The 14,805-nt window shown below is 41.3% G+C and overlaps 1 protein-coding gene and 1 pseudogene across 1 annotated transcript in view; both read right to left on the minus strand.

The window, feature by feature from the left end:
- The window catches only part of LOC117415142 (pendrin-like), a 68,700-nt gene that overhangs the window by 35,132 nt on the left and 18,763 nt on the right, over window positions 1-14,805 (minus strand). The window lies entirely within an intron of this gene.
- LOC117972568 (pendrin-like) lies at window positions 450-13,436 on the minus strand (annotated as a pseudogene).

Below are 14,805 nucleotides of genomic sequence, written 5' to 3' on the forward strand. Positions count from 1 at the left end.
GTACGCACATACGGCATGGTATTGAAGTGGTTAAGCACCACAGATCTATGCCACAGCCATACAGTACTCCTGCACCTAAGCTGGCTGGTACTTAACTTAGACCAGAGCAGGGTTAGCCTTAGGGGTAATCGCAGTGGTGGCCGACTCCAGTCTCCATGGCAATGCGTCCTCTCCCTCACTCTCTCCCAATCCTGTGGGTGGGCCTCCGCGGGTACTGAGCTGTTCAAAAGAGAATAAGGCAGAGCTGCAGTATTTCATCAAAACAGTCACTAACTGTCTAATGGTTATTCACTAACTTTCTGGCAGTTCTTTGCTCGTCAGCATTTACTGTCAAAGCTACCTCGCTTTAGTTATTGTCCACTTATATCCATTAACCTCAGTTCTATTTCAAAACAAAAGAAACTGTTTCCTTGTTCTGCAGTCTCTGTGCAGTGGATTCTCCTGCTTGTTTATTGTTCGCAATGCCCCTGTTTCTCTTCTGCTTCATTTTCCTCTCTACGCTTCTCTGCTCGCCTCTCCTCTCCTCCCCTCTCCTCTCTGCCTTGCACCATCTTCTCTGTTTTTATCCGGTTTATATAAGTGGGTGTGGCAGGGCAGCAGGAGAGAGCCCTGCACATTATAAAAGGGGGCAGGGCAAAGTTATAAAATGTATATTTTGTATTATTATTATGATTTATTGTTTACAAATGACGCCGAACAGCCGTGTGTGTTTTGTTCTTGTTTGGTAGCGTGGATGGGGTTAAAAGCCCCATCATAAAAACCTCATACAGAAGGTGACCATCTCCCGAGTTAATTCATTGATTAATTGTTGCTAATCGGGAGATGGTCACCTGTATAAAAAGACTGCAGTTTCCTGCGCTCTGGGTGGAGAGTAGTGGAGAGAACGAGAGTGAGAGAAGGAGTCTGAAACAAAGTAAACTAAAGATAAGGATCAGTGAAGGTATGGACCAAAGGATTATTATCTGTGAACATAGTAAAGGATGCCCCCCATAAATAATCCTTAAACTTTGAGTGCCACTTGAGTGCCAACAGTTCCAACTTAAAGGAACTATAGTTCTGGTTGTTCCTTTCTGCGGGGAGGCAGCGCACAGCTCAAAAGGCGCCTGCGCCACAACTAGAGGTGACTGCATCGCAATGCTACACAGAGGAGAGTGTCCGCTCAGCAGGATAACTACTATGGAACCCTTTAACTGCAAGGTGGTGCCTGTGAAAGCTCTGCTCAGCCAGGACCGTCGCAACAACCCAGAGTCGCTGAGAGGCTGGGACTTCAGGTGCAACAGCAGTAGGTTAGTTTAGGGGATGTGGATCCCAACCAGTATAGAGAGGGTTTCATAGTGTAGTAGGCCTTGTCAGATTCCACATACTTCTTTTATCTATATATATGTTCTGACCACACTCTTAAACTCAGGGGAGACGTTTAAGGAGGACACAGAGATGTTTTGGACTCCTGTAAGTGGATTGTTCATGCACTGGCTTACAATATATCCAGACAACTTTTAAGTAATCAAGAAAATCACACAGACTCATTCAGGTTTGAAGTTTTAACGAATCATAGCAGTATTAGTACTCCTTCGGATTATTAAATGCTTAAATATGGATCGAGCAGTTACAGACCACATCAAATCCCAGCTAAATAGGCAATCTGGTCGATCCAGTGCCTTACAGATTCAGCAGCATTAACACTTCAGTACAGTTATGGTTATCACATGTTTCATCCTTAGGCCAGCCATGCAAAATGCTAAAGCGCCCACCACTAAATCCTAAAGCATCCAATATATCATTCTCTAAAGCTCAAATATACCTTATAGCAATGCTTCAACATAAGTGAGATATAAATTCAAGATTATGCTTACCTTCCAATATATGGAAGTGTAGTGTAGAATATATGCAAAGACAAGAGCTGTCTTCAAAGACAGAGGCTTCTGAATACGACCAAACAACAACCGGCTTTTTCAGAGATCTTCAGAGAATGGACCAAACAGCTTGAGCTAGCAAGTTGAATGATACTTGACTGGGGTTTTGCCTCGACTTTTATAGAATTTTTTCTCCGCTTCGTGTGTCAGAAGACTTTATTAAAACTAAACATTTACTCTGCTTTGACAGCTCTTATCTTTAAGTGAACAATATATTTAAAAAGTTCTGGTAACTCTTTTTTAAAATGTATTGGACATGATTTCATGTCCCATACCTTGCCTAATCTCCAAACTATGTGAACTGATATCAATTTCCCTGGAACCAGAGTTCTTATTACTGAATAAAATAGAAGTAGTATATGTATATATAGGAGATGTTTTTGTTTTATACATTGATACATGTCTTTTTTTCATGTATAAATGTGTTTCAACAAAATAACGCTGAACAAAGACTGTCAGAAGTTTGCCATGAGCCACTGTTTAAAACCATTAAGCCTACAGTCGCAGTTTCAGTTACTTTCTTTTAAATCCAGGCTATAATAAACATGGTTAAATGTAACAATCTCACTAGAAAAATGTTAGCTCTTTATTGTTCAGTTTTACAGTTTTTAAACTCTTTCACTACCTAAAAAAGCTCCTGCTCAAGCAGTTTCAGACAACCTGTAGATAAGAAGTCGAAGGGCCTTGCTTGCTAGCCATGGTTACTTTTAATTAATATGAAACACCACTGTAAGCACTTTTTCAAATTTACTACATTTAGATCCTACTTTTGCTGGATCCAAGAAACTGCCCTACACAGTTATGCCTACTGATAAGAGAAAAGGCTTACATGCTCATTTTATAACGAAGTTCTCATTAATTTTATAGATATCGTACTGAGGTAATGCAGCTCAGTTCATTAACTCCTTTCTTCTGGTACTGTTTGTTCGTCAATGTTAAAAGATTACATTGTAGAGAAACCTTGTATTCGGGCTCATGGCTGTTCATTAATTGTATGTCAAAGTATAGTCCTCTTATCTTCAAATGTCTAGTACTGCCTCGCTGATGCAGGTGAAAGCGAGGAGCCCCTTCCAGTAATTCTACTGTGCGTCTGAGACAGACTTGTATCTTCCAAGGTTATTAACTTTGTACAGCTTGTACAGATTCTTTCACTTTTAACAGTTTCCCTATAATAAATACTTCTGTTTTTTATTACAGTAAAGCCTTTAGACTTATATTATAATGTGTTTAGTTAAAGACTGCCTCCAAATCAATCTTACCTCTTTTTCTAAATAATAAACTTAACTGTGAACACACTCTCAAGCAAATTAGATACTTGTTTTCTTCCTTTACAGTGTTTCTGTTACAACAAAACTCCTCAAATAGGTGCAACACTGTTGCTTTTTAGTTTCAAATATAATCCTGTCAAAAGGAGTTGCTTTTTCTTTGCAATACCTAAAAGGCTCAGTGTTTTTCGCTTACAAACTTCTTCCCAATTAAAGTTGCTACTTTCCTGATAAGAACTTTCACTGTGGACACTTTTCTAATTTAATTAAATGAAATGCTCGCTTCTGCTTTTCTCATCAAAGTTAACACAGGATTCTGCTCCAGCAGCTCATAGATAAGGACAAACTTAGTTCATTTCACAGGTGTTACTGGTCAGTTTCCAAGAACCAATAAGCACTGGCACACAGACATGTTTTTTTTTCTAACATTAGGTCAATGCCTGCGTTCTCTTTTCTACAATATTTTTTCTGCTGGCTTTATATTCTTTAAAACACAGTACAGTTATTACAATACATTAACATTGTTGCAGTTTCACAAATGTTGAATTTGTATCCCAAAGAATGTCCTGCTTCTACTCTCAGTGAGTGTCACTGAGCCACTACAGGATCCGTTATCCATTTCTGCACATCACAGGTGTGGGTGACAGTCTTTAAAAGCCTGATACCTGCAAAAAACTTAAACCTTGTTAGCTGAACTCCCATCTTTACATTCACATTTCCATCATCAGTGAGAAATTTGTATAATTGTATAATATACAGTACTCAACTGTCAAAGTAAATACATTTTTAACAAAATGAAACGGGCACCTGAAACTCTTGTATTTAACTGTTGCTAAAACCAACATAAAATAAAATAAACAAAAAATGTTGTGAATTTTTACAATATGACTTTCACAAATGTGAAACAAACTAGTTCACAAATTGTTTTCTATTATTCTGAGAGAGATCGAATGATTCTTAGTGTTAGAACTTCCTCCTGACCTGACAGGGTGCAGTGTAAAGGGAACAGAGTAGGAGGAGGCTGTGTGGTTAAAGAAACTGGCTTGTAACCAGAAGGTCCCCGGTTCAAATCCCACCTCAGCAACTGACTCATTGGGTGACCCTGAGCAAGTCACTTAACCTCCTTGTGCTCCGTCTTTCGGGTGAGATGTAATTGTAAGTGACTCTGCAGCTGATGCACAGTTCACACACCCTAGTCTCTGTAAGTCGCCTTGGATAAAGGCGTCTGCTAAATAAACAAATAATAAATAATAAGAGTACCTTGGACTGGATGGCCCAACAATTCATTCCCAGGGTTAGGTGGAAGTCGGCCATCTAGAAAGAGGACAGAGCTACAATACACTAAATCATTGACCCGGATGGGAATCGATGTGCATTCCGGGGATTTGAGGAGCGGGTGCATTAGTTAACCAAGGGGTCATTGTTGACGGTATATAACAGGGACGTAGTGATGTAATCTGTTCCTTGGTGAATGGTTAAAGTAAATGACCAGAAGGAGAACCTGTGTCGTGAAACATGAGTGCTTTGTTTGTTTTGTTTGTCGTTAATAACACTGTTTGCAATAATTTGGACAGCTAACACAATCCAGAGCAGTCGCCAAAGGCCAGCACTAAACCCGGATCAACAACACTGCACTTTGTTTGCACTAAAGAACTGTATTTTCACCACGAGCACTAGAGCACGCTCTGTGGACTGGTGTTTGTGTATGTGTTACGTGTGGGTGAACTGAAACAGGACTGTTGTTATTTCAGGGGCCAACCAACAGATTACAAATAAGCAATCACACCACTGTATTGCTTCATTACCATTGTTATTATTTACTGTTGTTTTGCCATCAGGCCATTGGATTTGAAAACCATTAAACAACATTGCACCTGGATTATCGTCAGTTTATCAATCACTGCTACATTACCTTCATCTGCACACTGTTAACCACTTTTATTCAATTATTCAATAACCCTGGGTCTGCTGTAATTGTGTTCGGGAAGGTTCTGTGACTCAGAGTCAAAGGTTCAGGTGCAACAGGTGCTCAGGGACGTCAGAGACAGGAGAATTGCCACCAATAAGAAGCTCAGCTTGCCGTGCGAGTGGGACCTGGTTGCAACATTGTTGTCACAAATCAGGGGATAAGAGCAGCAGTGTGGAGTGGTGGTTAGGGCTTTGGGCTCTTGACCAGAGGGTTGTGGGTTCAATCCCTGGTAGGGGACACTGCTGCTGTACCCTTGAGCAAGGTACTTTACCTAGATTGCTCCAGTAAAAGCCCAACTGTATAAATGGGTAATTGTATGTAAAAAATAATGTGATATCTTGTAACAATTGTAAGTCGCCCTGGATAAGGGCGTCTGCTAAGAAATAAATAAATAATAATAATAATAATAATAATAATAAGATGTTGCAACAACCCACCTGCAGTTTTCTGTGATTGGTTGCAAATGTGAACGTTGACTATTCGGTAATTCTCCAGATTTGCACAGTGCTGTACTTTTTAATGCTACTGGTCGTTCAACCTTCCCTTTAGTCACATAAGTGTCATTGTATTCTGTTACCGGCACGACGATGCTCAGGGGGAAAAATACGAGATGAAATGAGCGTCCCAAGAAAAGTTCTGAGGACACTGGGACCAGTGTTGCTAAAAGTGGGACTGTCCCGTCCAAAACGGGACGTCTGGCCACTTTAAATTATGGGCAGTACTTATTTTCATGTTTTGTCCCCTTTTGTTAGCCACAATCACTTTAAGACTTTTCTAAGAACACACTCCCCCCTCCACGTCCTCAGCATTGAGCAAACTTTAAGAACAGCTATCTAATCTGAAAAGAAATGCAGTATGTACCATCAACTAGTATAATATTAGGTCGGCTACCATAAAATGAAACCATAAATCAAACAGCCTCTTAAACGTATATCAGTGCATGCAAGGAGAACTACTGTTCCTTGCTGTTGAACGTTGACTTTACTTTGACTCAGGTGAAGGCAATTTATCTAACAATATAGGCACAATTTTGTACAGTGGACAAATTTCTCACATTATACATTTACAATGAAAATATAAGTTAAGATTGGTCTTAACTGGGAATCTTTTATGCTGGCCATTGTCTTGGCACAATAAAGCACAAAGCCTCCTCTTGCTCTACTTCAAAGTTCTTAAAGATGAATATTAATGTTTCAAGCCACAGAATGGTTTATGATTTTGATTTGTATGTGAATTTGAAACACATTCCAGTTGTTCATTTTAGGTTTGTGATTCATGAGGAAAAAAAAAACAAAACAATGCATAACCTCTCAGGATACTCTCAACAATGGAGCCTTACATGTATAAGATCCCTGTAGTTACAATCATAGGCACCTAACTCATGGGGCAGAAGGGGCACATGCCCCCCCACCCCCACCCCACTTTGAATATGGGGGGGGGGGGGGGGTAAAACTATATATTTTGCCCCTCCACTTTTTTTTTGTTAATTATTTATGTATTAAACCTTGTTGCGTTTGGCATTGGTTTGCTTTAAAATCTTTAAAATAAAATATAAAAATTGAAAAGTATTCAGAGGATGGGCAACATTTATAAACAACCACAATAAATTCTCCCTACATGCACAAACACATTGGTTTGACCCAAGGTCTGCACCATGGCTAACGTTAGCTAACAGGAAGAAAAAACGTTAAGTTAAGTGAATGTGAACTCGGCAGGCAGTCAGAGAGACGCGCTGTTTAAAAGTATTTTTTCACAGTAAAACAGGTTTAAAAGGCACTGCATATCAACAGGACACTCAGTACTGCATCTCCAGCCCCGCCCCACCCCTTGTTCGCTGTATTTTTCACATACCCCTTCATAGTCGTGCATACCGATAAATCATCTCCTGATCACTCGTTTTATCACCAAACTCCTCAATAATTCGATCCATACGTGTTACACTTTTACACTTAATACAAAACACAGTATTTTACTTAACCAACAATAACAGAATCATTGTTATATTATGTGAAAGTATACACACCCGCTATTTAGTTTTTTTCAAGGTTCCAGTCAAACTGCGCAACAGGTGCTTCGTAATGCGGCACTCTCTCCATCCAGAGATTTTCGCACTCTGCCTAAGTCTTTCTGATGTAACCCCTTATAACTCAGTGCCTTAAAGGGATAATCCTGCATTTGGCCAATATAAAACTACTCTCTTATTACCACCCAGTTACATATATTTTATGCTGAAACACCTGTCCAATTTTGTGGGTTTACAATTACAAAAACAGTAACGTGAAAAAGATTGAAGAGTAAAAATGAGGTTTACCAGAGCTTCTTAGCAAAAAAAAATGTTTGCTTCGCTCGGCAGTTCTTCTTTACCTTTACAATAACCTGCAAGATAAAAATGGAACCATCCCTCTTCAAGAAAGCTATTTTTATTATTCTATTAGTCTATACCGATGTGTTGTATACCAGGGAATTGTATTCTTTAATTTGGGCAAAGGATGAAAAGAACAACTGAGTTAAGGGTGTGCGTGGCATGGCCACCACAGTTACACGATCGGCCTTCATCCGGTCTCCTCTGAGATATATTTGATAAACATTGAAAGCCAAGACTTTCGACCAGTGAGGACTAGCTCTGGCAATATCTGCAGAAACAATGAGCAAGCTGTATAGAGAAATTTGCATGCAGCCTCTACAGTGATTAACGTCAAAGGGAGACTGTTACAACAAAGATAAGCATGAACAGGGCCCCAAAATGACAGTTTATGCTTTTGTAGTGTGGACAGAAATAAGTTTGTGTGAAGTTTCACCAAATTGCACATCAGAGATCGATCCTGTTCCTCTTTGTTGATTTATTTGTTGTGTCTGTGAGGTGGGGGGTTATTAGCGCAGCACAAACTGTATGAGTCTGGGTGGTGCCACTGTATGCTGTAGGGGGAATCATTTTAATAAGAGGCTCTTCATTGTTCAGTTGTGGGTCTGTTGAGGGTTGAAAAAAGTCCATATAAATTAGCCCTGGAAATATGTCTCTTATTCCACTGTAATACCTTGTTTCCATGGACAGCCAACTCGAGTCGACTTGAGTACGCTCGAATTGGTCTGAATTCTCCCAGAACAGAAGTTTGTGAAAAATGTGTCGTTTCCATGGTTTTCCGAGTTACCCAAGTTATTACGATTTTCCACAGAAATACTTGCAAGTGTCAAGACGTGAGTTCACTGGAGACGGTATTATAATAATACTTACACCAATCAGATGGTTAGTGCTCGTAGCGATCCCGCCCTCGGCAGACTGGTATGCAGAACAGGTTAAAGAAGCATTGGACAAGGGAAATAATGTGTCAGAATTGCAGCGATGAAGCCAATTTGCTTGAAAACATGAAAAGTAGAAGGGACATTTACATAAAAGGATTTAAAAAATCTGGAAATGATCTGTGCTCTCTCAGAAGTAAATCAGAATATTAATAGGTTATTTTGGATCCTATCTGAGTTTCATTTTATGTAGTATGCCCTGTATAGAAAAAGACGACCAATCGGTTGGAGTTGCGTTTTAATTTTATTATTGACATTTATTATTATTTTCATATTAGAAAAAAGTGTCATTATGTTTAATAACCCCAACAAAAATGTATAAAATATTGGAAAGTTGTGCTTTATATGTGCTCCATAACATTATATACTGTAGAGAGAATGAAGGTAGAAAGCAATGTTTCACTCGTTTGCCACAGACATGCAGATAATGTGCTATACTGTTTGCAATGTGTTGTTGTAATGTGCTTGTGTGCAAAAACATTGAAAGTAATTTGCATTGTATTGCTGTTCTAGCTGTAGCTGGGAATGCAGAGTGACAGCGGAATATTCATTACTTTTTGTGTTTAACAGAGTTGCCAAATAAAAAGAGGCTTGGTGAAGCTCTGCACCGTCTCCCTGTGTCTCTTCATCTTGGATTTTGGTGAAGTGGTGGGTGGTAAGGTGGCATGGCCCACACATGGAAAGGGACCCCGCTACACTTTGTTAACTAAAAGGTTGTTTCATAGGTTTTTCTTCTGGGGTACGGGCAGTTTAAATCTTTAAGTTCTCAGTGACAGCTGTCAGTGCACCTCATTCTTTGGAGGCCACATTGATCACTTTGTTATGGAGGGATGGAGTGCTTTTGAAAGTACAACCTCATGCTTTCTTTTATTTATTTATTTAACAAGGAATTCAATGGGATGAACATCCTGTTTCAAAGTCCTTTATATCATCCGTGAAATATCAAACACAATGGATCTCTGCAGTGTGGTTTGTTTTAAAGACAAATGTATGTTTTTCCCAGTTAAATGTTAATTGAATTAGGCCCTTGATATGTCACGTCTCTGTTTTAGATCGTATCGAAAATCATTAACAGGTTTGATCACATAACAGCATAAAAGAGACTTACAACTGTGTTCTGATCACAACTGTGGCCAGCTCAAAGACAAGACCTGCCAACAGCCCGAGATCAAGGCCCAGAATTATGGATGCAGCACACGTCACAACCCATATAATCTAGAAAAGAAACAAAATGTAAATTCTCTTGTGAATGGTAGAATATGTAGTAATGCAAAAATATACTTGGCGGAATTTCCTCTTAGTATTACTGCATAACATTGATTTCAACTACAGAGAATACTAGTGTAAAAGAATGGGAATTAAATTTCTATATACAGTAACTCACAAAGTCAGTCTTGTTCTGCCTCCAGAGGCGCGGAACGTCAAGGACCTGCATGAACATTCCTTTGAGGTTGGCAATAACGATGGCTGCCAGTATAGACTGCAAAACAATAAATACTATCAAGGCAGAGATAAATCCAGCAATCTGCAGGAGAAAAGCATGTTATTTTTAAATATGTATAAACTTCAAGGAATTTATGCTGTATTCGTTTTAGATATTTTCAAACTAAAAAAGGCTGGGATTACATTTACATAGAAATAGTAAAGGCTAAGAGAGTTTCGAGTGTAAATATTGATGTTAACCTTAACTGCTACATGTGTGCTATTTACTGAATACAAAATATATGCTGTAATGTTAAACAAAAAAATAACAAAACAGTCATTTGATGCTGTTTGTTATTTGTTGGCTGGAAGTGTAGTTTGTTGAATTCTCCCAATACCACAGGTACTGAGCTACTACAACACAAAACAACTCAAGGAACTCCAAGTATCCTTTGCATATTAGTGCAGAATTAAAGGGAAAAAATGAATCTAGTTTAACAGAGCTTCAGATAACCACAGCAGACATTACCTGAGTCTGTCCACCAGTGCTCTCCTGGATAGCAGTTCATGACAATGCTGTGCAGCCAGAAAAGCCAGAGAAGGCTCCTCCAAATATGTTGCTGACACCAAAGGCAACAAGATCCTGATTTCCATTACATGAGAGAAGGTGTTAAAACTTGCTGATATTGGACTCAGCTCTCGCCAAGATAAGCACCAACTAAGACATAGCTTCTTTTACTGTAAATTAATGTGATCCATCTGTGTTTCCTTCCATCTGATGATGTAGATATCCTTCTGCCTGGTGTTGATGGCTGAAGTGTAATGCTGGCTCCAAGGATCAGCCTATTTTTGCCTCCTTGGTGCATCAGCACACACAACAGCTGCAATGCTGGCTCCAGGGATCACCCACAGTGCTGCCTCCCTAGCACATCAGCACGACCACCGTCTGGACTGAGCTAAGTGGGGTACTTCTCTGGGATTTTCAAGTGGACATCTTCCATCCTTGGTGTTTTGTCAACTAACCCATGACACCTTAAGAGGGCTCGACAGTCATTCTGGCGTACCAGCATCACTCCCCTCCATCCACCACTCAGCTAAGCCCAGCTTACTTACCTTCCTTTACATCAACATTTTTTTATTTCTACTGTGCTTCAGGTCCCCAACCAGAATCTTTATGTCTCAACCAGAGCCAGTTGCTGTTCCTCTCTGCTGTTTCAGATACACGTTGCAACTCTTGACCACTGAATCCGATGTCTCTGAGAAACCGGGTTGTGGAGTGTGCCACAAATCCTCAACAATCTACCTCCACTGGGTAAACCTGGACTCTCCATCCTCACTGTTCTGCTTCAGCAGCTAGTTGAGCATACCAAAGTTTCTTTCATACGCCTCATCCACAGCATCCTCCCATGGCACTGTTAACTCTACTAGGTGAACAAGGCATGCTGATCCAGACCACAAGACAATATCAGGTCGAAGGTTAGTGGTGGCAATCTCAGGTGGGAAAATAAGCCATTGCCTAACATAAGTTTGTTCTTTTGCAGACTGGAAATTTTCTCTACTCTCATTGAACGAATCATGCGTTAGATTTGTTAATGTTTTAGCTAAAAATGTAACTCAAATAGCTACAGTTATATTGAACTTTGTATGCTAAATTACAATAGCACATTAAAAAAGCTTAATCACCTAATGAGATATTTTGGGGTGAAAAGTATACTGTTCTTTTATCCATTTTCATTTTTTTTAAACCTCATCTTCTAGCCTACTTTTTAATTTCATGAAATTCCAAGTCCACTAAGACCACTTAATGCCTCTAATATCTTCACAGACTACACTCGCCTGATTGCCATCAATCTGATAGTCATGTTTTGTAAAATACACCTTTGCCACTGAAACAGCCACAGCATACCCCACCACAGCTGTAGAGAAACACGTGCCTATTTTGTCAACAAACATTAATACATCCAGAGGTCGAGGGGGTAAAAACATTTGTACAAAGTAGGTTTCTCTTTGTGTAGCATTGCTTTCCCCCACTAAAAACAACTCCAACATGACCTTACATTGTTTCATTCTAGTTCTTTAACATTAACATTTTGCAGAGCAGCAAATAAATAATATATCCTTTAGTTAAAAACAATTAAACAAAACAAAAAAGAAATAGTGGCCCTTACACTGAAGCAGTATGTAGAATAAACTTCTACACTTTAATGACATAAGAGACAGTGACTTATTATAACATGATGACTATGCAGTCATCTATAAAAATCTTGTGTACTCTGGGGTGAAGAGATGAGCTTGATAATAAAGTTAGCCACTGACTACAGTACAGCAGCAACTACAGTCCATGTGAACGTCCAGCTATCACTGCCTCAGTTGATTGTCAAGTAATATAACAAGGGTGTTCAATGAGCCTTGTGACTGAGGACAATAGAATACAAGGGGAACAGGCTGGTTTAACACAATATATCCAAGCACATAATGCAGTGGAAGTTAGCAGGGAGATACTGTACTGTTACACACAGAGATACTGTACTGTTACACACAGAGATACTGTACTGTTACACAGGAAGATACTTTACTGTTACACACAAAGATACTGTACTGTTACACAGGGAGATACTGTCTGTTACACATAAAGATACTGTACTGTTACACACAGAGATACTGTACTGTTACACACAGAGATACTGTACTGTTATTATTATTATTATTATTATTATTATTATTATTATTATTATTATTATTATTATTATTATTATTTATTTCTTAGCAGATGCCCTTATCCAGGGCGACTTACAATTGTTACAAGATATCACATTATTTTTACATTAGTATACGCAGTTCTGGGTGTCAGAGGGTGCCTTTCGTCTGACTGAGGAGATCCATGCGCAGCGGAATCTCCCCGGGCTGGCCCTGCAGCAGCAGTCAGAGGTTTGAAAACCAGATTCTTCTGGGCCATCTGGGGGCCACCAGGAAAACTGTCACCTTGTCTCTCCTGACCTTCTCGAGGAAGGCAGGGAGTAGCGGTATCGGCAGAAAGCGTACAAAAGCACTTTGGGCCATTCGTGGGCTAGGGCATCTAGTGGACCTCCGCAGCCACGTAGGGAGAACCACAGGGGGCAATGGGTCTGCCGTGGCAAAGAAATCGACTTTGGCTTCCCCAAAGCATTCCCAAATGCGCTGCACCACCTGAGGGTGCAGTCGCCATTCTGACGGGTGAGGACCCTCCCTGGAGAGGAGATCCGCTGCCCAGTTCACCACTCCTGGGAGATGGATAGCCCAGAGGGATAGTAAGTGCCTCTGTGCCTATGTAGTGTAACCCCGGGGACCGAAGCCCTCCCTGGTGGTTCACGTACGCAACTACTGACATGTGCAGACAAAGACATGTCTGTTCTGGGCACAGGAAGGAAATGTTGAAGCGCGAGGTGGGCCACTCTCAGCTCCAGCGCATTTATGTGCAGGGTTGTCCAGCGGCTCGACCAGGTCCCGCAGACTCCTCTCCTCTCCCTGCCCAGACCGCCCCCCCAACCAACGCTGGATGTCTACCACTTGACGGTTGTGTATCACTCCCATCCTTACGCCTTCGCTCAAGTGAGAGGTTTTCCTCCACCAGTGTAGGGCTTCCCAGCATAGGTGAGACATGGTCAGCTGATGGTGTCTGTCACACTTGGGTGTTTTTGACACAACACCAGTTGTACTGTGAACCCTTGTTGAAACAGGGCCAGAGTGTTGCGAATGGCAGCTACTCTGTAGTCCGACAGGTAGGCTCACATCGCAAGGGAATCCAACCGGAGACCTAAGTAGGCCTGTAACAGGTGGCTTGCAGTGTGCAATTGTAGTTGGTGCAGTGCTCAGGAATAACACACACAAGATCATGAAAGTTCAATAAAACAGCTCCTTTATTTGGCTGGGTTGCGTGTCAACAAAACTTAAATAATAAGCACGGGCGCTACACAGCAATGTGTATCACTCCTTTCAAAACCAGGGTTTCAGTCCCAAAACAATAAGACACTAATAACTTACACACAATACAGACATGATAGCTAGTTCAATCACGTCTCCTCCAATCCATGACTGACACTTTGCGTACCGCATTACCGATGAATTCTGGCATTGTGACTCCGCCCCTTCCCGGATGTCTGGCTTCCGACTGACCCTGGAATGAACTGCCAAACTATCTAATCCGGGGCACACTGTTCCTGCTATCGCAGAGGCCTGAAGGCGGTGCCTCAGGTCGCCCCGTGCCACAGTGGGGATTGGAACTGTCTGGGTTACCGTGGTAACTGCCGGACGCTATTGCTTCCCCCTCTCTCATGCTGGAGCACGGGAGGGGAGCATCACAGCCACCTGTGAAGACACCTCTCGCGCCCTGTTAGAGCATTGCAATATTTCCTCTACCGCTGGTCCAAAAGTATGGCCAGGGGAGATAGGCACATCTGGGACCCTCGCCTGGGACAGCCACAGCTGCCTGCGTGCCACCATCAAGCCTGCCAGGCTTCTGCCCAGGGCTTACCCTTGGAAGCCGGATATCTGTAGCAGAGTACCCAAGCATAGCTCTGAAGCTAGCGGTTCGGGCCGGGCTACAGATTGCAGAATGCCATCCAGGTAGGCCGTCAAGAGACCTCCTGTGTTAGCAAGGCACGTCACTTGCGCTTCAGCTGCATGCTTCTTTTTGAGGCTCTGAGGCACAGAGGACCCGAGGGTACCGCGGGCATCGAAGCCGAGACACTGGGGCTTCAAGCACCAAGGGTAAGCTGTATGTCTAGTCTGGGCTGTTTGCAGTCACACAAGCTTACAGCGGAGTGGAGCAATCCTCAGGTGCCGTCTGGAACATGTGCGGTACAAGCGTGTAGCTTGCAGCTGGGTTTTTTTTTTTTTTAAACTGCGAAGCAGTAATTTCAATAGTAATCAGCTACCTGTAGGGGCAGACTAGGCCGTGCAC

The sequence above is a fragment of the Acipenser ruthenus genome, chromosome 7 (genome assembly GCF_902713425.1).
Source record: "Acipenser ruthenus chromosome 7, fAciRut3.2 maternal haplotype, whole genome shotgun sequence".
Taxonomy (NCBI): Eukaryota; Metazoa; Chordata; class Actinopteri; order Acipenseriformes; family Acipenseridae; genus Acipenser; species Acipenser ruthenus.